This window comes from Marmota marmota, unplaced genomic scaffold (assembly GCF_001458135.2).
Source record: "Marmota marmota marmota unplaced genomic scaffold, marMar, whole genome shotgun sequence".
NCBI classification, from domain to species: Eukaryota; Metazoa; Chordata; class Mammalia; order Rodentia; family Sciuridae; genus Marmota; species Marmota marmota.
In genome coordinates, this window is record NW_025999869.1 from 17,539,205 (window position 1) to 17,564,334 (window position 25,130).

The window sequence follows — 25,130 nt, forward strand, 5'->3', positions numbered from 1 at the left end:
TAAAAAAAAAATAAAAAAAAAAAAAAAAAAAAAAGAACAAACTTAGGACTCCAAACAAACACTAGCTCAGTCCTCTTTACACACTATCTCTAGCTTCCCAGTCCAATGAGTATTTTATCCTAATATTACCCATAGTTTGTAAATTCAAAGGCTACATGAGCCAGTAACACTAATGACTGAATAATGTCATTGCAAGACAACAGGAGATATGGGGCACTATGACAAAGCAGTGGGTGTTCAGGGAAATTCTGCTCTAAAACTATGTAAATTCAAAATAATTTTAAACACAAGGCCAAAACAGAGATAGGCTTGGGGTTAGAGGGTTTGAAGAGGTCCCTTTAGCTGGCGGTGGTGACACCAATATTACACATCCTTGTCAACATGAAAACATCTCACCATGGTGAATCACAAAGAAAATGCACCAAGGACTGGCGATGTGTCAACATATAACCAAGGAATAACAGAGCCCTCCACAGAGAGGCACACCTTGGAACTATATGCCTGCACAACTGAGAGCCAACTTCATTAAGGGAAACTTGGTCCCTGGCCTTGAGAGTCTCACAGTCTACTGGGGAACTGGCAGACATCCTCTCCCCATGGCTGGTCAGGGTAGGGCAGACTTTCTCGTGGGTACTCATAGCACAGTGAGCACAACCAAGAAATGCATGTGTGACCAAGAGAGCTTCTTTGTTTCTGCAGTGATTTTGCTCCAAAACTTTGATATTTCTTACAATGACATAAAGACTGAGCCCTCTCAGCACTCAAAAAATATTTGACAATGAACCACAGAAGAATTCCTAACACCCATGCACTTTGATGGGAAACAAACAAATAAAACCAAAAGAGCTGAGATGAAATGGTGTTTTACTGTAGTGAGAGCAACCACACGTGAACACTTGGACTTGGCTCTTCAGAAGGCAGCCAGGGCCACTGGTTAAGGGCACGAGACTCAGCTTCAGAGCGTCCTGCGTGTAAGGGATAGCACACTGATAATGTGCTGTGTAATTTTAAGCGAAACTCTTTAAAATGGTCTGAGCTTCATTTTCCTTTTCTAAACGGAAGGATTGCAACACCGATACCACAGTGTCACTAAAAAGATTCAATGTCAAGAGCTTCAGGTGTCCCCGACCCACATTTTCAAATTAATTCTTTGAATAAATATTGATTGAGGGTCATTTAGTAGGTGAAGACCTGGCCCTTGATCTCATGGTACTTTTATTCTGGCTGATAAGAAAAATACTGATACTCATCCAAATAAATATAAAATCATAACTGTGTTCAGTGTTTTGAAGGAAACATACAGGGTATCATGGGGGTGGAGGAGGAGACTTGGCTAGGGGATGGAAAGTCAGGAAAAAGAGGAAGACCAAAGCTGGAGAGGTGGCCAAAAGATAGTGATCGGAAGTAAGAACAGTAGTAAGCAGCTAGGAGAGAAGACACAACCAGCAAGGAAGACTAACAGAAAGCACAGAGACTGACTTGAGTAGGGAAGGGTTCCAAGTAGGAAAGGAAACTGTGACCCACTAAGACGCCTGAAGGAAATCATAAGGAAGTCGGAAAGCCATGAAGGATAACCATGGTGAGAATGGTTATGATGAGCAGAAGCAGCTTAACTTCAAGTGTGTACCACGAAGAATTAGAGTCATCTCAAGCTGGGCATGGTGGCACACACCTGTTATCCCAGTGACTCAGGAGGCTGAGGAAGGAGGATTACAAGTTCAAGGCCAGCCTTGAAAAAATATAAAAGGCTGGGATATAGTCAGTAGTTTAGAGTGCCTGAGTTCATTCAGTGCCAACATACATACAGATATATAATATATATATATACACACATATATATGTATGTATGATCATTTAAGTTATGTGATATCTTTGAGATATATATACATATATAATATATGTTATATTATATATAATTATAATATATTGTATAATTATATATAGAAATATAATATAATAATATATATAATATAAAGAAATAACTTTTTGTTAAAAAAATAATAACAAAAGAAAAATAACAATAAACTATAAATACCTGAGGGGTATGTATAGTTTTTATATATTACATATTATATATGATCATTTCAGTTATTTTATATCTTTGAGATGGAAATTGAATGCTCAGATACATAGATCAAAAAGTATAAAGTATATGCACCCAAAACATTGATAATTTCTTAAAATCAAAAATTTACATTTTGTTTTTGTACCAGGAATTGAACCCAGGGGCACATAACTACTGAGCTGTATCCTCAACCCTTTTAATTTTTCATTTTGAGACAGGGTCTTACTAAACTTCTTAGGGCCCCATTAAGTTGCTGAGGTGGCCTCAGTCTTATAATCAATCCTCCTGCTTGGACCTCCTGAGTCACTGGGGAATATGTACAATTCTTGAAAGTGAATACTTTTACCATTCACTTCACTAAAACAATTCCCTGAAATAGTCTCTCTTCAACATCATCATGGAAAATAAATGTATTTATTTTAATTACCCTGATTACAATTTTGTGCACTTTCAATAAAAAAAAAAACACATAGGCATTAAGCAGACAGAAAATTATAAAGGAATCACTTTTTGTTAAAAAAAATAATAATAACAAAAGAAAAACAACAGTAAACTATAAATACCTGAAGGGTTTTGTGATTATTCCATGGAGTAATAATCATTGCAAGTAAAATTTTTATGGTATCCAAGACCACTCTTCTTCATTTTGCCCCAGGAAGGCAGAGGCCAGCCAGGGACATCGAATATACACAGTAGCCTGGAGGGGCAAGAGCTGTTATGAGCTAGGAATTGCAATCAGAGTTAATTAAAATACAACTACACTCACAGGCAGACTCATGTAACTGCAGCCAAGAGCCAAAATTAGCCCAGGAGCCCCTCAGTGTTTGCCACTACACAGAGAAAGATCCCTAACTGTTCACAGATTATTAAGTGCAATATACTTTTCCAAATCGCTTTGGGGATGATGTAAAGTATGGCACTTCTTACAAGTTCTTCTTCTTCAGGAAAACTTGTCATTTTAAGATGTCATCCTATAAATATAGACCAGGAACGGAATCCTTAGAGAAATCTTGTTCTTCAGACACTAATTAAAAGGGACAAATAACAGGTTTTTGTTGTTGTTGCTGTTCCTACTAAATTAAATGTATCCTTTCATGCATCTCTCCAGGGTACTATTTTTTCACTGCCTATCAGCTGTAGGAAAACTCTATATGTAGTATGCAGGCTTTCGTCTCTGTTTAAATAAATTCTTTCTCCTATGGGGAGACAAGATGCAAAGGAATGACCAATGCACTAACTTCCTATACCTTCCAGAAAAATCTTCCCACACCAAACTGTTATCTATCTATTTTGTATAAAAATACATTTGCTATTGCAGCACATCTGTACATCCATTTTGAATACATTTGATTATACTAAAGTGTTACAAGTGCCCAGAGTCCAATGTAATAATGATAATTTTCTTGCTTTTTAGGTTCCCAAGAATCTTCTCCCAAAAGGTAATGTAAAAGTTAAAACCATTTAAAAATGAAAGAAATTTATTTTTCTCAGATCAACAACAAGAATAAATCAATATTAGAGAGCAGTAATACCTTAAAGTCATGATGAATTCAACAAAAACAAAAAAATGTCATGCCAGATTCATTTGAAATTTACATAGGATTTTAATAAGTCTCGTGCACTGATAAATATCTCAAAATTGTGGAATATGTAGGTTTGGGTAAGGAGTCCACCTAAATATTTCTTACTAATGAATGAGAGAGAAAAATATAAGAGATTATAAGAGTTGGATGATCAATGCATACCAAGTTGACCGGCCTTATACAAAGAAGAACAATCATGACTGGCAACAAACTGTGGAGAAGAAAGGAATGAAAACATCTCTAGAATGGACCACAAGCTTGTGGGCAGCTGCTTCCCTCAACTTTTCTTCTTGTCTCCTTTACACATCTTTTTTTTGGGGGGGTTAAAAAATGTTTTCATGAGTGCATTATAGTTATACATAATATTGAGGTTCATTTTGACATAATCATATATGCATGGGATACAACTTGCTCTATTTCAATCCCCAGTACTTCCTATTTCCCTCCCTTCCTTCCTCCCTCTGTTCCCCTTCCTCACTCCCCTGGTCTTCCTTCTATTTATTTTTATTGGGCTTTAGTTGGTGCTTTAGAGACAAATACACATAAAGGTGAAAGTCTCTGAGGCATATTCATATATGTACATATAGCAATGTTTGGTCAATTTTGTTACACATTTCCTGGCCCTGCTCCCTCCTCCTCAATCTTCTTTCTCTACTCCACTGATCTCCCTTTTATATTCATGGGATTCTCTGCCCTTTTTACCCCTCACTTGCTCTAGGTTCCACATATAAGATAAAATATTTGTTTTAGTCAGCTTTTTCATCGCTGTGACTAAAGGACCCAACCAGTGAAAATTATAGAAGAGGAAGAGTTAACTTGAAGGCTCACGGTTTCAGAAGTCCTAATCCATTTCTTGGGGCTCAAGGTGAGGCTGAACATCATGACAGAGTGTGTGGCAGAGGGAAGCAGCTCACATCATGATGATTAAGAAGCAGAGAGAAAATCCACTCTCCAGATACAAATATATACCCAAAGCCACACCCCAATTCCCACCTCCTCCAGCCATACCTAACCACTTCAGTTACCACCCAGTTAATCCCTATCAGGGAATTAAATCACTGATTGGGTTAAGATTCTTGGAACCCAATCATCTCTCCTCTGACCCTTCTTGCATTGTCTCACATGAGTTTTGGGGGGACACCTCACATCCAAACCATAACAATATCTGAACCTTCACTTTCTGAGTCTGACTCATTTCAGTTACACGTCTTTTAATCAAAGACCAGGAAAAAAGTCCATCATGTTTGTCAAATCTGTGCATGTCACAAGTTTAATTTACTAAATGAAATTTAGGAGTTTCAAACTGCTTATAAGGAAACAGAACCAATAATAACAATACCTGTTTGATAATAATAAACTTGTGTTTCTGCATCTAAATTCAAATGTTAACCCATGATCTAAACAGAAATAATTTGACAGTTCTTCAAAATGAACTAAGGGTTAGACATTGATTCCAAGCCCATCCTAGAATTCAAGGTGGGAAGATAGCATTAGGTAGGGGGAGGAGCGTGTGTGGCAGTGTTTAGTCTGTGACATGGTTTAGATGTGACATATTCCAAAAGCTCATGTGGGAGACAATGCAAAGAAGTCCAGAGGTTGAAATGATTGGGTTATGAGAACCTTAACTTAATCAGTGCATTAATCCACTGATGGGGATTAACTGTGGACAGGTAGGGTGTGCTGGAGGAAGTGGGTCATTGGGGGGGGTGACTTTGGGGTTTATATTTTGTCCACAATGAGAAGAACCCCTCTGCTTCCTGGTGCAATGTCCTGAACCACTTTCCTCCACCACATTCATTTGCCCTGATGGTGTGCCTCACCCCAGGGCCCAGAGCAATGGAGTCAATCACCTCTGGACAGAGATCTCTGAAACCATGAGCCCTAAAATAAGCTTTTTCTCCTCTAAATGTTCTTGTCAGGTCTTTTGTTCCCAGCAGCCAAAAGGGTGTCTAAAACAGTCTCACAAGTCTCTAAACTTTCACTGCTTGCAAGTTGTGTGATCCTAGAACTTAATCTATGTCTTAGTTTCTATGTCTACAAAATGTCAATAATAATTGCCTCTTAATGAGTAATAAGGACTAAGTAAGATTAAATATAATGATAATATTAATGACAGTAACAGTGCCACTTCTTTAAATCATTAACTGCTAGGTAATATCCCACATGCATTATCATATTTCTATATCCTTTCATGGTATCTGGCACACAGTAGGTTTCTAATAAACCATAGCTCTCGTCATAACTGGTTTGCTTCTCAAAATTATCTGGGAGAATCATTCAAGTGTTTAATGAAAACATCATGGGCTGGGGATGTAGCTCAATGGTGAAGTGATTGCCTAGCATGTGTGAGGCCCTGCTTCAGTCCCTACATCACAAAAGAAAATGAAACAAAGCAAAACAAAAAACAGCTCAACAGTTTCTCACTCTGGACTCAGATTCCAGTGTCTAAAACACAGCGCATGTTTCACAGACTTTTGCCCTTGTGGGGAACAATTTGATCACGAACATGCCTTAAATTCACAGTTCTTTTGAGAACTGTATATCTTCTCTGCTCATTCATGAGAACTCAAGAAACATAGCAAGCCTTCCTCAATGGCTAGCCACAGGTGCCTCTTGGCCCTTGACAGCCTGGGTCACTTTGGAAAATGATTCTCGTTGTCTTTGTGGGGTTCCCCAAAGTGAATTTAGTTTTTGTGACATAGAATACATTGGATATAACATCATTCCAAACAGATCCTTAGAAGATGTTGAACATCTACCTGTTTTCTGAATCACATATAATAATAAATAAATGGAAACTTAATTTTATTTGTGGGATAAGAGATTCTATGATAAGAGATACACTAATTGGGAGCAATTTAACACATTTAGAGAGCATCCAGAGTAAGATAACTGGAATTACAAAGGTCCTAAACATCTTGCCTTAGGATGAATAGTTGAAAGATCTAGCCTACAGATGGGGAGGAAGAGGAGAGAGGGACAAAAAGGATCTCTCTTTGAATTTGAAAGGATTCCCTGCAGTATCATGAACAGATATTGGATATAAAATCATAAGCAGAATGAAGGGATTTAGGATAAGTAGTCTAGGAACATTGAAAAGCCCAATAATAGAGTCCAACCTCATTAAGTTATGGAAAGTTCTGCATCACAAAAATGGTCAAGCAAAGGCCCACCGATTTGATTTTAGGACTGGTAGCTCCCTGACTCCCACCTGCAATATAATTTTAGATCACAGGTTTCAAACATCCCACAGACCAAGCAGACGTGTTAGGTTTGGTCCTACATGGTGTTTTTCTTTAAGTACAAATATTTTTTCAGATTGAAATTTATCATTAAAGTCCACATTTTCAGGTTCCCTTGAAAAAAATCACATGATCTGATAATAGATTCTGCTATCTATACAATGACAACCACAGGACATCAGGAGCAGCTATCCATTTACATGGTTCTCACGATACCCCAAGGCTTATGCCACTTTTTTTTTTTTCATATCTCTCTGAGAGACCTGGATTAAATGGCCTCTGAGGATTCCTCAGCCATTAAGATTCCCTAACCCAAATGGAGAGATGTCATTGATACAACCTGAGTTGAGCTCATGTCCTTGGACAAGCAGCTCTAGTTCTCTGCTCCTCTTTTTTCTAACAGTGGAACTAGTTTTTCTAATCATCTCATAGGACTTTGGTTAGAAATGGTGTGAAATCCATTCTGCAAGCAAATCTGAACCCTGTAAAGGTAAGGTGCTCTCCTACACACCCAGGGTGGTTTACTTATTCATTTCAAAAACAGATGGCATGGCTTCAAAAATTCCTTAAAATAAGAACAGATTCCATAAATATTTGAAATGCTATATTTTGAAAGAGCTTAGATAGAATTATATAAGTCCTCACACACAAAAAAAAGAAATAAAAACCTCACAGTGAACTGTGTGTTTAACACCTCTATCTCTGAGTTGAATCAAGTTTATTAACTATATTTTATATCTACTCTGTATCACTTTCCCTACGGAGCCCGATGACTCCTCCTTTTTATTCTTTGTATTTTTGTCAGACTAAATATTTGAGGAAAAGGAAGGTAGGAGACTGGCAACTTCTAGAAATTTCAAATAATGTACTTGACACAGAGAAAACACTAACTACTCCTGATTACCCTAATTGCTGCACACATTAGGTATATGGATAATTACAAAACTTCCCAATTCCTACATCTGATAAGACAGAAGTTTTCAAAGAATCATTGGAGGGCAGGCACTAGGAGAAGAGGGGGAACTGAAAAGTCAGAATGTGGTGGGAGGGTCATGGAGGAGCACGAGGTTGATCAGACAAGGAGGTCTGAGGCAGTGGTGGGCAGCATGATTCCCTGACCAGTAGCACCAGCTTCACTTTGAAGTGTAGTTGCAAATTCTCTGGTCCCACCCCAGACTTAGTGGGTCAGAATTCAGGGGATGGAGCTCAGCACTCTGTCTTTAAAAAAAAGTTCTCCAGGTCATTTTGATGCATGCTAAAATTTGTGAACCATAAGCTGTGGATCTATCTAGGGTACTAGTCAGATTAGGTAAGACAGAGAACAAGATCATGAAGGAAGCGAATTCAAGCAGTTGTTGGAGATATTAGGAAAATACTGAGCAAGGTCAAGTACAATCCCAGGTTTCTGGTTTGCAAAATTGGTGTCATTATTCCAAGAGAGTGAGAGGGAGACAAACATCAGTAAGATGGGAGGGAAAAAACTTTGACTTCTGGTAGGAAAACATTAACCTACACTCCTAAATGATTGCCAGCTTACATTCCCCAAAGCACTGTACTACGGTTTGCTTCAACAGTTTGTATTTTCACATTCCTTTATTTATTCTGATCTGAATAGTATAAAAGTTATCTCAGTGATGTGTCAAATTACGAATGAGAATTTCTCCAATAATTAAGGTGGTTGTACAATTTTTCATCTAGTCATTGGTTATACATTTTTGCTTTTCGGAGTAACATTATTATTATTATTATTATTATTATTATTATTATTATTATTATTATTATTTTGGACCTAGGAACTTTCTACCACTGAGCTACAACTCCCATGTTTTTTACTTTTCATTTTGAGACATGGTCTTGCTGAGACATGGACTGGCCTCAGACTTGTGATCCTCCTGCCTCAGCCTCCAACGTCACGAGGATTATAAGTGTGTGCCATCATACCCAGCTTCAGAGTAACTTTAGTTTGAAGCTCTCTGCCCATTTTTTTCATTAGGCTGTTTGTCTCTTCTTATTCTTTTGTAACAACTTTTCACATTTTCTAGTCACTGCATCAACACTGACACGTGTTGTCAGACTTCTCAGTTTGTGAATTCTCTCTCGCTTCACGTGTTTTTCAAAGAAATACCAAATAAAGAACCTGTAAAGTGGATGGTTTTCTTTGAAATGTCTGATAAAACCTACCATCCTCTGATGAGACTGATGAGAAAAAATAGGAAGAGGAAGAAAGAAGTGAAATAGTCAGATTATAGAGCAGTTTATGAATTTAGGATTCTGAGGTGGACCAGATACATGTTTTTGTCTTCTAGTGTTAGGGTTTGGGTATGAGATGTTCCCCAGAAGTTCCTCTCGATGCAGTAATGATCAGAGGCAAAATGATTCACTCGTGAGCACTGTGACCTCATCAGTGGATTACTGCATTTGATGGATTAATAATTTGACAACTGGGAGGAGCCTGTAGGCAGGTGGGGTGTGGCTGGAAACATGCCTTGGAATTATGTATTTTGTCTCTGGTGTGTGCTCCCTCTGCTTTCTGGCTGCCATGAGCTAAGCAGCTTTCCTCCACCACATCCTTCCACCATGAGGTGCCACCTCACCTCAGGCCCAGGGTAATGGAGCCAGTGGAGGATGACCAAACCTTGGAAACCATGAGCCAAAATAAACTGTTCCTCCTCTAAGTAATTCTTGTCAGGCAGCTTGGAAACAAGAATGAAAAGCTGGCTCACATACCTAGTATATTATTTCTTTTCTCCAAAGAAAAATACACATTAGAGCATTGGTGTGATATCACATTTTACAATATTTAAATTTATTGACATTTTTTGCCAATTTATTTTACCCACCATTTCTTCTGTATCAGACCTTCCTTCCGGGATTACCTATCTTCTTAAGTGTACTTTTTAGAGTCCCTTAGTGAAGGTCTATTTGTTTAGAAATGTATTCTTTTGCTGTTATCACAAAAACAAAGAATTCGAGTTTGTCAGTCGTTTTCCCTCAGAACTTTGAGGATGCCCTCAGCTCTTCTGTCTTCTCTCGCTTCCACTGAACAGGCTGTGGTGTTATTTGTGGCTCCTCTGTGAGTAATCTGTTTTTGCTCTCTGGATGCTTCTAAGACCTTCTCTATATGTTTCGTATTTCAATTTCATTACACTGGGTCTATGTTGGGGATTCGTTGTTTTATTTATCTTGCTTGTACTTCCTGTATCTGTAGATTAAGATCATCAGTTTTAGAACATCTGCAGCCATTATCTCTTCAAATGCTGTGTCTCCTCCATTTGCTCTTTATCTGGAACTCTGATTAAACACAGAACAAACTTTGCAGTTTATCCTCCCTCTTAACTTCTCTCCCACACTGTCTGTCTCCCCATCCCTTCTGCCACATTGCGGAGGAATGTCTTGTCTTCCTCCAACTTCAGCGGTGTCCACGGTGCTATTTTATCCATTAAGTTGTTTTTAATCAATATTTTTTTCTTTGAAAAAGTTGTATCTGGCTCTTTGTAAAAATCTTGCAAATTGTCTCTTATGGTCTTTTGTGCACGCTCATATTTTAGATGATTGGTTTTTATTCCTTTAAACATTCATATATTGTCTTTATCATTAGTATTATCATTTTATATCCTACACCTGACCATTCTAATACCTAAAAATCCCAAGGAGTTAAGTCTGCTTTCAATGTTTTTTTTTTTTCCCCCAATAACTCTATTATTAGCTGGGGTGGGTATATGTATGTGTGTGTGTGTGTGTGTGTGTGTATTTTTGTCATCTTTGTATTTTTAATCTTTACCTATGAGAGTCCTCTAGGCCTAAATAGGTTGTTTTTCTCCAGAGTGAATTTTTGACTGCTTCTGCTGGTAAGAAAACCACCAACCTAGGACCACTTGGTCCTCTTCCTGGTCCTGCGCTCACACACGAGTCTTGGGTTCAGCTCCCTTACTTCTGGCACCTTACCACCCGGTTCACTCACGCCTGGTTCTCAGATGCAGAGCTGTAAGGGTATCTGCAGTCAGAATAACTCTGGCCTTTATCACTAGCTTCTTGTTCAGTACAGTCCACATGGGGTTTCATGTTTGAGATTTATTGTAGTTTTGTGTAAAAGTGATATTTGTGTATATGCATTAAAAACTCAGGTTTATCTAAGTGTTTTGCAGCAGATGGATTTTTGAGATAATCTGCCAAATCAAAAATCTAAAATAATTATTTTCAATTTTTTCATTGCAAGAGTTCAGCTGATAGAATCAGGGTCATCCCAAACTTGTTCACTACCCTATTATGAGATGGTTTTCTGATGTTATGTTGGAAACATCACCCAAATATGTTCCTCTGATATTATAATATAAAGAAGAAAAGATATATTTGGTCTCTGTCCCAGTGATTGAGTCAGAGCTCCTAAAGCCCTAGAGACATGAAGGCTAAGAGAATCTTTTGTTTGGGTATTTGATCCATGACCCTGGATCCTTACACACAACTCCCAAGAGCTTCATCATTCTGTGAATGATAACAGCATCAGACACAGATCCTGAGTCCCTGGGAATTTCCTGGGTGGTAGGAACGTCATTTGTTCTATTTAGGTAACACAAACCCTGGATAACCTGAGCTCCAGGTTATGGGGACTGGCTGCCAAGGGAACCAGCCATGTGATAAGGGTTGAAACTTCAGTTCCATGGTCCCTGCCTCCAAAGAGGGCAGAAGAACTGAAAGCTGAGGTGATCACCAATGGCCAATGATGGACTCAATCACCCCCATGCAACATGCCTCCATAAAGACTAAGAAGGACCAGGTTTAGAGAAATTCTGGATGCTGAGCAAATGCTGTCTGGAGGTGGTACTCCTAGACAGGGCTGGGAAGCTCTGTGCTCCACCTCATGCCCTGCCCTATGCATCTCTTCCATCTGTCTGATCATCAGTATCCTTCAATATCCTTCACAATAATCCAGTAAATTTAAGTAAGTGCTTCCCTGAGTTCTGTGAGTCACTGTAACAAAGTAATCAAAACCAAAGAGGGGTCATGGGAGCCCCACATTATAAACAATCAGTGAAGCACCTGTCACAAGCTGGGTATCTGGATTGGCATCCGAGGGATGTGACTCAATGGTGTGACTCAATCCTTAACCTGTGGGATCTGACACTCTTTTCTGGTAGACAGTGTCAGGATCGAATTATAGGCCATCCCTCTGGTGTATGCTGGAGACCTGCTTGCTTGGTGTGTGGGGACAAAGCACATGATTTAGTGACCAGAGGCAAAGTCTTCTGTGTTCAGTGTGGTCATGTGTGAATGTCAAAGGAAAACAAGTTTGGTTTTTCCTGTCTCAAATAGAGCTGATCATTTCCTTCTCTGAATCCCAGTGAACTCACTGTCTCCAATATCCCATTTAAGTCTTAATTACATATAATATTTTATCATTCTCAATTTGCTTTAGGTAAGTACATAATTCTCTCTAGATCCCCCAATGACAGAAGACATCGTCTTGACTTGTTATCTGTTACCCCCAGGAACCCAGGAATGAAAGATCCTTGGTCAAAAAGAAAGAAAGAAATGATTAGCAATTTTGTTCCATGAAAAAAAAAAGTTTATGCAATTAATTTAAAGCTAGAATTCTTGAAAATCAAGTACAAAAGAGGTACACATATAGATTTTCATTTTCCCAACATGATTCTTCTATTTATCACAAGTCAAGTCGATGATAATAAATATAAATACTCAATAGCCTTCTTGAAATACAATTTAAAGTTATTTCTTTAAAACTCCCAGCAGGGCTGAAAGGACGTGTTGTCAACATTGCCTTGAAGAAAGCGGAAGCTCTTAATTTTGCTATAATAAATTAAACTTGCTCCTGCATGAAGGTCTCTCTTCCACATTCTGAAACAAGAGGAGGGAACCAGGAACCTATTTCCTACTCCTTCCTTTCAAAATCAAAACAGACCAAATAACACAAGCACAATCCCTCAGTGAATACAATTACAAAGAGTCTAACTGCTCAAGACCAATTTGTAATCAGAGCATCAAGCCATACTGTACAAAAATGTCAGTTCTGGCAAGGCCTTGATGAGCTGAGATTGAACACAAGGGCCAGTTTATCATATTATCTCCACTGCCCTCTTTAGAGCTGGCAGGCCCAATTTGACTACAGAAAGGATTTCAGTTTGAGTGATTTTTACATCTGAAAAAAGAACCACCCAGACAGATCCTGTTTTTCATTGCAATGCTTTTAACAGAAATAAATGCACAAAAAAAACAATCCAATGTAAATATTTTCTCAAAATCAAGAGCTCCTAGATGTGTGTTTCTAAAACACTCTTGACTATGATGTGTAAGAATAAAAACATTGGTAGGATTTAAGAGGTCCTTTTGCTGTTAAAAGAAGTATGTGTGAGTCAATAAAAACATATTAGATGCACTTCAAACCCTGGTTACAGTCTCCTTTTACTTCCGTGTTTGAGCCAGTGGATGTGAATGCTGGGGAAATCACATCAGAGTTTCCATAATAGAGTGGGGAGGGCAGAATTGTCTGGCACTAATTTTCCATGTTGTTTAACTTCATTCTCCAACTTCCATCAAAATTTCTAAGAAGATAAAAACGTACACCTTTAAGTGCAAAGTAAAATGTCCTCCCTACCTTGGCTAGAATAGATATTCCCAGCTGATAGGTTAAATTTTGCTTCTTGCACAAATTTCACTGAGGACTCAAAGTCAGGACGAAGCTGCCTCAATCTCTGCCATAATTTTATCACAGATAGACTAGTGAGTTCACTTTTTTATTCATTCCTTCAATCAAGGGTCTATTCCTGCATTAAACAAATGTTGTTTGGATACATTTCTATGCCTTTTTCCAACTCTCCAGGATCTTAGGAAGAGTTTCACCAAAATACTCCTGATGTATGTAAAGGAAATTTATTTTCCTGTAATCTAGAAAGTCATCCAGGACTCTTTAAACCTTCCACAGAACCTTAGCTGGGCAGGTGACAGGGATTGTTGCAGTTGTATTTCACAGCTCTCCAATGACCCTGAAGCCGTTCCTTCCTGGGAAGGGACATGTTGTCCTGGACCCTCTACTTCCAACTCCATAGGCTTCCTGGATGGTTCCCAAATGTTGGACACAGTCCCACAGCAGCCGCTCTTCCCTCTGCATGCAAAGATCTTTGAGCAGATACCTGCTGGGCGACATCCAGCTTAAGTCTCAATTAAACACAATTGTTTACCATTCTCAACTTGCTCTGGGTAAGTGAATACTGCCTCTGTATTTTTCCAGGATAGAAAGCACTGTCTTTACTTGTCCCCTATTTTCTCAGTATCCCAAAGACAGAAGATCCTCGAGAAATATTTGCTGGTGGTTTCATGGTGTGAAAAAAAATGTTCATACCACAGTAAAAACTGACTTCTTGAAAATATGAAAAAAATTAGGTATGACTCCACTTTTCATTGAATGAGGATTTCTCTGGCACTACCTTTTCCCCTCCTCTCTTCTCTTCCCCTCCTCCTCCTCCGTTTCTGTCTTGCTCTCTTGCTCTCTCATAGAGTTAGGCTAGCTTCAGAATCAAGGCTGTTAATGGCCATTCTTTACCTTAGCTAAAAACATCTCGGTACATCCCCGTAACAGCACATCGTGTAGTTCAGAAAAGTCATGACGCAGTTCCATATTAACTGATGTTACTATCCCCAATTGTTTCACTTAAATTAAAACAGAATCATATACTGTATGTTGTCACATGTCTAAAAGAGGGAAATCATGGTTTTTGTCCACATGTCTCTGGGGGGATGCGGAGGACCCTGGCAACGTGGTGGTTCCAGGAAAGGCGGAGATAGGGAAGCGAGACCAGGGGTAGGAGAACACTCAGCTTTTATCACCTTGTACTAATTGGCTTCTTGTGTGCACATGAGACGTTAAATAAGTTAAAAATTAATGTTTTGAAAAGATTCCACCTCCAATCCCAGTAGTCACCAGAGTTTCCAAAAAAAGGTTTTTAATTCATCAATTGTGGCAAGATTGGGCTCTGAGTTTGGTCTGTATCCATGCCTTTAAATACAAGCATAATACCCTCTGGGTTGGGGAAGAGGAAGGAGCACAGATAGAAACAGATTTAAGGATAAGGGCACCCAAAGAGACATCACTGCTTCTTCTATCTTCTAGGATCTTTTTCCCTAATCACTTGACCCAAGTCTGCAGAGGCCCACAGAGAAGACACAGGACTCTTGTCCCTACCCCTCCATAGGCCCTTTCAACCACAGATACTTCTAAGGTTCCAATGAACCCCCAAATTTTATGTGTTGGGCATTTAGTCTCCAATGCAACAGTGTTTAGAAGTGAGACCTTTTGGGGAGGTGACTGGGTCATAAGGACTATGCCCCCCTTATGAACAGATCAATCCATTCATCAATTAAGGGTTTATGAAGGGGGCAGCTTTGCTATCAACAATGCTTTTTCTCTGGTTTCCTTCTTTTTCTGACTCCTCATGGGATGTCCTTTGCCATATTAAGATGCAGGAAGAAGGTCTTTACCAGATGAACAGGCTATGCTCCTGAACTTCTCTGCCTCCAGAACCATGAGCCAAATAAACTTCTGTTCTTTATCAGTTAACCTGTGTGTGGTATTCAGTTACAGCACAGAGGATAGACCAAGACAATTGCCCATCATCAAGACCATATATGAAAAATTAACTGCCACTTGAACCTCATTTAAAAAATTGTACATGAGGACAGTGGAAGTCAAGACCAACTCAAAATGCTGATATTGTGAGCAATCAATGACAACCGTCTAACTATCAGCTGCCAAATGAAGATAAGTAATGGCCCAGAATCCACAACCAAGGATGCCATCACTCAAAGATATAAGTGGTGTCAGGAGCTTTGATTTTGCCACTGATTCTGACAATAGCTTGGCATGAGATCTTGGACAAGGAAAAGGGGCTTCATCTCTCTGAGCTTTTCTTCCCAATAAAAGCTTATGGTATCAGACTAGGTAAGTGTTTTTCAGAATATAGGTACAAAAAATTGGATCTAAAATGTCCCTGAAGACCCATGTTCCTGGCCCATGGTGCTACCGGGAGGTGATAAAACTTTCAAGAGGTGGGATCTACTTGGAGGAAGTTAAGTCACTGGAGGTGTGCCCTTGAACGTGACATTGAGACCTTAGTCTCTTCTTTTCATGTCCTGGCCAAGAGGTGAAGAGCTTTGGTTCACCACACACTCCCGGCCATGATATCCTATTTCACCACAGGCCCCAAAACAACAAGTCAACCAATCATAGACTAAAACTCTGAAAGTATGAGCCAAAACAAACTTTTCCTTCTTTAAATTAGATTTTCTCAAGTATTTTGTCACAGCAACAGAAAGTTGACTGATTCAATAGGCTTTAACTCATAAGAGTCACAAAATCAATTGTATAGACCATAGAAGAAATTTAAAAGATAATCTAGATCAGAATGGAAAATATCACACTATTACCATTACCACAGTAATGGTAAATACGCTTTGAAATTGTTGATTCAATTACACGTGTGACTATGCCATGTCTCGACATGTACACTTGTTCAATGTGAAATAAGAGAGCAGATTAGGAAATATCAGTAAATAAACCACATTATAGATTTTTTTAAAACTTCAGTATATGATGTGGGTATATTATACTGTATAACATAGCCATTTAGAAGTCATCCAAGAAGATATTCTCCACGCTCCTTTAAAGTTCAGAGTTTTATAGGTCAGCCAGCGAGAGTAGTACCTAGTGAAATTTGAAAATGAGAAAAGTCTGATATTTCACTCCATTACCCATAATGGATTACTGGGTGGGTACATGAGGTAAGAAAAACCTATGAGCAGAACCTAGAACCATGTTGGCACACAATAGGCACTCAATAATGGCAATAGTGACTACAGCAGAAGCAGTAATGGTGATGGCAGCACTGGTAACAGAGTCCCTCCTTTATGCCTATTAAAAGACCTTTGTGAGGTGTTGTGTCTGCAAGCTGTGACATTCTCCTCGGGAAATTCTGCATTTCAACATAAAACCAGAGGAAACTCGAATATAAGCCTGAAGGAATTAGCTTTCAAATGGAGGAATTTTAGAAACCCAGGCAAGGCAGGGAAGGAACCAATATTTTTTTCTGATGGTGGGGGTACAAAGAGAGGTGCCCCCCATTCCCAACCCTTGGATATCAAATCAAAAACACCCACCAAACTTTGAGACTGATTATGGCTGAGAGGCACAGGACAGTATCACCTGTTCTTTCTCTCCTTGAATAACCACAGTCCGGATACTCTGGGTTGGTGTGGCAAGCCATTTGGGATGCAGGAAAGGTGCTAGGTTGAGATATTTCTGCTGCCTCGTCAGCACTGATTATAATGTTTCCAAAGGATCATCCACAATACCTCGCACCAATGATCTGTGTCTTACCGTCTCCGTAATATTGACACCGTGTGATAAAGATCTGTGTGTTAACAACGTCCCAGTACGCTGCACACGCCTCTGTGTCTGCAGATGTATTTAGGCTGATTCATTTAGTCACACTTTGAAGCATCCCAGAGGTAGAGAGAAGGATCCTAAGGTGCCTGCTTCCCATCCAAAGATGTGTTAAGAAGAAAGAGGGGCACAGGCAGGTCCACTGTGCCAGGGGCTTGACAAGGAACATCCACGCAGCTCTAAATCTTGAAAAATCACACGCAAGAACATCAAAGGAAGCTCCCTGCCAAGTGCATATCCTTCTTTAAAAAGAAGACAGGGGATCCCAGAACCCTGCAAGGCTTTGCTAACATAGGACCCGCTGAGATGCTCTCTCCAAACCTCTCCCACATCTGGAGTTTGCTTCATTCCTTTTCAGAAAGACTTTTGCCTTGGAATATTTTCAGGGGCAGGCTGTGGACATGCAGAGGCTAGCGAGCATGTCTTCAAAGCAAACAAGCAGCCACGGAAGAGTTCAGCACCTTCAGCTGTGCATTAGGAGTCCTGGGCTAGCCTCCAGAAACCACAGCTCTCACAAGGATGCTGGCACCACCTTGCTGGGTGACCTCGGGCCACTCCCTTTCCTTCTCTGAGCCTCAGTTTCCTTCCTTTCCGTCAAGCTGGTAGAAACTAAATTGTCTCAAAGCTTGGTTCTCACTGCACAAGCATATTAATTTCTAAAACTTTGGGCTGAGAAACAAATGTGCCTTTCTGAGCAATTAATTAAATGTACAGATAAAATTGCATTAACTTATACATCAGAATGTCCCTTCTAATTACATCTTAAGCAACATCAAAATGGAACTTGCCCAAAGCTACTAGCATAGTTAATCAACAACCACTGATAGCATTACACTGCTCTTCTACATGAAGAATGGGTGCCTCTAGGGACATATTCCTACCACACACTTTGCAATTCCAACATTTGGATTTTTTTTTCTTTTAAGGATAAAGGATGATGGTCACTTTTCCTGGGTCACATAGAATTAACTCAAAGTTATTAAAAAATATTTTGTGGACTTTCTACATGTCAGGCACTGTCCTAGGCACTGAAGATACAAGACCAGGTATATGAAAACTCATATATAGCTTATTTGTCTATATATAACTATATATGTGTATATATATATATATATGTATATACATATACATATATATACATACACACATACATCACTATTATGATTATATATATATAAAACTCTATAACCATATAACTATATACAACTATATGAAACTGTGTGTGTGTGTATGTATATGTATGTATGTATATATATATATATATATACTATATATATATAGTTATACGAACATACAAAAGGGAACAGGCTCTCTGTAAGTTGCTCCCCACCCCCACACTGATCTACTGCACACCAGGTACCCTGGGTGAGGAAACAGTCTCTCCATCTGAAGGCAACTTGGAAAGCTCTTTGGGAAATGGAGCAAACACACTGATGTGGGTTTGTTTTTCCCTGTGCCAAGTCAGAAAGCATTTAGGAAACATCAAATGCTCCTTCAATGGATCTGTTGGTATTTGTACTAATAGATCCTATTGTACTAATAGGAGGGAATCAGCCAAGCAGTAGCAACAGCAGACCAATCCATGAAAATTCTTACCAAATGTTGGAAAAGCAAAAACAACAACGCAAAGATAATTTAACCACCTCAAAAACGTCCCCTGGAGTTCAAAAGATTCCTGATGATGTTCTATTAGGCATTCTGTGCAATGGGTTAAATTAAAATACAAACCAGACTGTGCTTCCTATGCAACACTCTGTTTTAAGATGTAAGAAAGAAGGAGTGGCTAATGTCAATGCAACAGTAGGGGGCCAGGGGGCAGGGGATGAAGGACATATCTGGGACCTGGGCAAGTTGCTTAATCTCCTCTATGTCAGTTTTAGCCTTAGCTAAAGGTAGCCAGGCACATGGCATATGTTTATCAGAGAGCTGAAGGTGTGCTGAGCATTATCCCTCATGAAGACAAAGCTTTGCCAAGTACGTGGGCAACTGTTATTATCTTAAACTTCCAGGTGAAGAAATAGAGACTTGGAGAAATGAAATAACCAGACCAGGATTATAATAGCAACCAAGCAAGAAATCAGCTAGTTTTCTGTATTCAGTGCCCATGTCTTAATAACAAAGCATTTTTTTTTCATTTTCTACTTCTCCACTTAACAGATTTTTAAGCACTGAAATGTTAAATAAAGAAGAAGAAAAAGAAAGAATGAATTCCAGTATATTAAAGATGCAGACATTTTAAGTATAAATTATTCCTTGGTTTCCATTGTATTCACAAAGAACCATGGTGATTTAAAACACATGTATCAGACAGTAGCTTATCAAACTACCTAAGGCTAAATTACCATCCTTGAATAAGAGGTCAGGGTTAAAAGCAAGAGATTCAAGAGATAAATTTGGATCTGAAAAGGGAAAGATGACAAAACAGTTTGTCGGACAAGATGTCTGGCATCTTTGGCCACTTTTCAATGAAATAGAAGGGAAAAGATGTTGAGGTCACTGAGAAAACAATTTAAATGGGCCAGAGAGAGACAGAGTGTGTGTGAGGACTCCTTTTTACCTGCAGAATGAGGCTGGGATCTGTCATGAGAACTGCAAAGGATATCAACAAAGGGGTCTTCCTTATACCACAGCTAGATTCCCCAAACTGGGAGATGGCTTGACGCTCTGAAAAACAGGTACATTAGCCTGGTTCACGGTATCATTTTGTGTGAATATAAGTACAAATACCAATAGATCCATTGAAGGAGCATTTGATGTTTCCTAAATGTTTTCTGACTTGGCACAGGGAAAAACAAACCCACATCAGTGTGTTTGCTCCGTTTCCCAAAGAGCTTTCCAAGTTGCCTTCAGGTAGAGAGCTGTTCCTCCACCCAGGGTACCTGGTATGCAGTAGATCAGTGGGGGGTGAGGGGTTGGAGCAACATACAGAGAGCCTGTTCCCCTTTGTATGTTTATTTTTCTGGAATCAGGATGGTCTTGGAGTTCTCCTGAAGCTGTCTGGAAGGGAGCCATAGTGTCAGAATCCAAGAGCTATGGAATAACTGGGGCAAATGGTAATGTGCAGATGTAGGCTTGGGCATGGGCTAAAAATACTGATTTCTGGGCTCTCTGTGCCAATGTTTTGATTTGGTAAGCCATGAGTAGGGTCCAGGAACTTATAATTTGACTAAGAGGCTCCTATGACCTTTATGATCAGCCAGATATAGTAACCACTAGTACAATTGGGAGAAGGTTGGATTGGAAGAAGGTTGGACAGGGTCTCCAGAAATCAGACTATGGGTCCCAGTTCTGGCACCTACTAGTGGAAGGCTTTCTGGAGAATAATGTCTTGGTTTCTTTTTACTACTTCTTATTTTCCTCATTTGGTAAAGGGGGAAGAGAGAGTGCTTTGGGAAGATCTTTAAGACTTTTTTTTTTTTTTTTGACTCATCAATGTAAATGGGTGTTAGGATTAGACTAGCATGCTACATAATTTGGACTTTGGAGTCAACCAAACCTGGGCTCAAATTTTAGCATTGATGCTTTCTAGTTGCTGGACCACAGATAACTCTGTTATTTCTCTGGGGCAAATTATGTAATTCCTTTAAGACTCAGTCTCATCAACTATGAAATGGAGATAATAACAACAGTGCATTTAGCATCATTTTCGTGAGTATTAAATGCACAAATAATTTGCAAAGAATGTCCAAGATGATGCCTTACTGAGAACACAGTATCTTAGTATGAACAGCCCTGACAAAGTCAACTAGGGGAGCTGTCTGCCTTCCCCTAGAGCTACAGTGATGGTTGAGGTTCATGGAGTGGTAGTCCTGGCTGAGCAAGTCCTTGGCCTTGTCCTTTTATCAAGAGAAATTCACAAGAAATGAGCTTTTCTGTAGAGGAGGGTTAGAAGAGGGTAGCATTGAACTATATTTCTTCGGAAGAAATTCAGGAACAAACGACAGAAGAGTCTACATCGTGTCTACCACAAACATGTGATGGGTAGTTGAGGGATGACCTGCTTTAGAATCAACTGGAACACTCATTAAATAAAAAGCACATTCCCATCCTCTTTGGGTCAGACTCCCAGGGAAGCTGGTCCTGTAACTTTGGATTTCTCTGAAGTTACCCAGGAGATCTTTCCTTCTACAAGGAGGGGTTAGAGAATCACAAGCAAATAGTGTTAGTAAAATAACCCTCTGCTGCAATTCTTCAGTCTTGTGTTTACCTGGGGAAGGTTGTTGCTTAAAACAACAAGAGCATAGGCAAATGCACTTGTGCAGCTGTGCATTTACCAAGAATCCAAACCTCTTATACTCCTGTCATCTCCAATGCAGCCGGATTCCAAGTGGTGTCCAATTTCTGCACAATGCATACTTTCCCAGAGAAACAAGCACTAACCAAGGGCTGGCTACTGAAGGATATGGATTGTGTTGACTTCCTTACAATGACAGTATGGTTTATAAAAAATAAAAGCCGAAAGCGTATGCCTCCTGCTTCTTCTGCCTCCTCTGTGTATCCACCCCTTCCGTTATCCCCACCTGCCTTCTCGACTCCCCTCATCCCATTCCTATTCCTTTCCTTTTTCACTCTCTTCTCTCACACTCTTTCCTTTGGATCTCTTTTTTTCCTCTTTCTTTCCTTCCACTTCTCTCCAGGGACCCCATATTCTTTGCTCTCTCCACCCTGTTCCTAGAACTATCCTGTCAATTCTTTGCATCCTTCCCTCATTCCTCCCCCAACCTTCCTCAACACACACTTTTGTTTTGTTTTAGGCTCTGTCCCATTTGTCTCCTCCATCTTTTTGTCTCCCTGTCATATGTATTATCTCCCTGTCCATTCATACTTTTGGCACCTAACTCCTGACTCCCCTTCCAACACAGAGACTCCTGGGCACATTTCTGGGAAGACATGGGCCCCATGCTGAATTAGACACTGTGTGCTACGAGGCTTACACATTATTAGCAACACTTCCAATTCGTTGCTAGAAACCCAGGGTGAGGTGGACTCTTATCAGTGAGAAATCAAACTTGGTCTGGAAGGGTGCAGCAGCAATTACAGCGCAGAGGCAGCCAGGCCAACAGCTCTCTCACAGCCTCCTCCGAAGGGGAAGTGTCTGAGCCAAGTACTAATGCCCATCATTTTATTCCAGAGCACAAACATCTCACTGCAAGGTGGGCAGAAAGTAGCCAGGTGGCACCAAGCATGTGCAGGGAAAGCTTTTTTAAAAAAAATATTTTATTAGTTGTTGGACCTTTATTTTATTTACTTATATGTAGTGCTGAGACTCAAACCCAGTGCTGTACACATGCTAGGCAAGCGCTCTACCATGGAGACACAACCCCAGCCCCTGGAAAAAGCTTTAACTTCCCCAAATCTCCAACAATCTCAAAGCAAACCAGTGCCCTCAAGATAGCAAAACTGAGTACCTGTACATACACAGGCTCCAGCTGATTCCCTCTCCCCAACACACACACACACACACACACACACACACATCTGGCTGCTTTTCTGTTTTCCAGACCAACATTGATTTCTAAGTATCTGTTTTATAGAAATTCAGAGTTTCTCCCCTGCACAGAGGTATACGTCCCCAACCTACAAATGGGTGTAATGAGACCAGTGAAGACCGGCAGCAGATTTTGGAAGATGCTACTTTAAAGTACCCACAGCTTTGAGGGCTCAGAGCATTTTGCATTTGGCACTCTGGATGGTGAGTTCAGAAGAAACTTTCACAAAGCACAAACATGCCCTCTCCCAAATCTGGTCAATCTGATACAGAAGCTGAATTTCCTCTCTAGTTTCTTCCAACTAGCTCTCAAACTAGACTTGCCCCATGTTCACCAGTACACACCAGGTGCATAGTCCTTGTGTCTAAGTCTCAGAATGAAAGTGCATGAAAATGCGGGAGGCAAGTAAAGAAGAATCAATTCCAGCAAGGCTCCGATAAACCAGCCTCTTATCACTTAAGTACAGAGGAGGGAAACTCTGAGGTTTGGCTCACCGCCCAGCTGGGGGAGCTAGAATACCCACCACCAGGGACTTCGAGGAGGCACAAGTCCAAAGACCAGCCAAGTCCAAGTTGCCCAGCTGAATGGATCCTCAGTTGCCTGCAAGTTGAAACCTCAGTCAGGCACACAATAAGGCCGCTGTTTCCCGACAGGAGGCTTTTGGATGCCTCACACACCCCAAATCGGGCGTGAGAGCAGAAAGCCCATTTCCTTATCCATGTACAGATGCGCCCCCAGAAGTGCCAGAGCTAGCCTGGGTCCCCAGGGAGGAGCGGTTCCCCTCGCCCCCGCGCCCAGCCACAGGAAGCCTGTGCAAGCCACCTGTTGGACTCTCTCAGGCCACCTTATACCGGGCGGCCCCAAACCAGCAAAACGGAGTGAAGCACCCTTTGTGCCCCATGTGTCAGAAACAGATAAATTTCAAGTGTTTCTCTTTCCCACTACCTCTCCTGCTCCCTTCCCTCCTCACCCCCCTCTCAATATTCCAGCAGTCGTTTCTCTTTAATCAAGCAGCTAAGCCTTTCCTATGGGCTCTGGCTGCCCATGATGATGATCTCGGAGCGCGCCCAGGCGGTTGCAGATCTCCAAGCGCTTACGCGGGGTGCTTGCTTAACGCGCGGGTGGCTGAAAAGCCTCAAATGGCATGTTGATGGGGAACAGTCAATGACCTGTTCTAGGGAACCCCCTTTCTCCTTGGGAAGTGGAAGGGGGTTCCGTCCTTGGTTTTAGAGATGAAGGCAATTAGGGAAAAACCCCAAAGGAAATGGAATTGAGTAATCAACATTGCGTTCCGCTGTCAATCCCAGGATAGGTTCGGGAGAGCCAACTTTCTAGCGTCTCCCTTCCATCCTTACAAACCGCTAGTGGGGGTGAAGGACGCCTCCACCAGCTGTTTACTCACCCCTGGGTATGAACGATGCCCCCTTAGGAGACCCAAGCAGACCAGTGCGCGCACAGGGTCCGCGAAACGCCTTGGTGTCTAACTCCTCTCCTGGGCCACGCGGCAAAGGCTACACGCTCCAAGCTGGGCAGCCGAGGGCAGTCGATCCCATGGGTGGCGAGTTGGCAGAGGGCGCAGCGCCCGGCTGGGGGCGCATCGCTCCCAGGACTGGCGCAGGCTGCGGCGGGAGAGGGGCTCCCGGGGAAGTTGGCGGCTTTGGGGGCTGACTTCGGACTTCGCGCTCTCTCGGGCTCCGGCGGCGGGCGGCCCCGCACGTCCTCCGGGATAGACAAGGTACTTGCAGGCGTAATGGGGGCCCACGCGGGCCAAGCGGCTGCAGGAAGCCTCCGCCGGCCGCCGCCTAGGAGCGCAGAGACATCGCGCTGCCTGGAGCCTCAGCGGCGGCAGGAGCAGTGAGCGAGCGAGAAAGCCGGGCTGCCTCCTCTTGGCTGCGGGCGCCCCTTGCTCAGAGCCCAAATGGCTCCAGCCCACCGCGCCCCTGTCCTGTTCCTCTTCCCCTCCGCTGCTTCGCCGGCTCGCGAAACTCGGCTGCGGCCAAAGGCTGAGCAGAAGACGGCCGCAGCTCCCGCAGCATGGAGGGCGATCTCGCCGGCTGGGGCTTGGGCTCCGGCAGCGGCAGCAGCGGCCGCCGCCTCCCGCGCGCCCACGTGCCGGAGCCCCGGTGTGCGCGCTCCGGCTGGCGGGGTTAGAGGGAGGGAGAGAGGGCGAGCCACGGGTGGGGGCGGCGGGAAGAGTCTGTACACCCGCGCCGTGGAGGGGAAGCTGCCAAGAGGCTCCCGAGGGCGCGGGGCTCCTGGCCTCCAGCTCCAGGAAGGCTGGTACGCTCGGCGCCCCCAGCT

General features: G+C 41.5%; 1 protein-coding gene across 1 annotated transcript in view; it reads right to left on the reverse strand.

The window, feature by feature from the left end:
- Window positions 1–24,349, reverse strand: part of Sgcd (sarcoglycan delta) — a 938,532-nt gene extending 914,183 nt beyond the window's left edge. The window contains exon 1 of the mRNA XM_048782821.1: window positions 24,232–24,349. The gene's annotated coding sequence lies outside the window, so the exon portion shown is untranslated. The remainder of the gene's footprint in view (window positions 1–24,231) is intronic.
- Window positions 24,350–25,130: the final 781 nt, after the last annotated feature.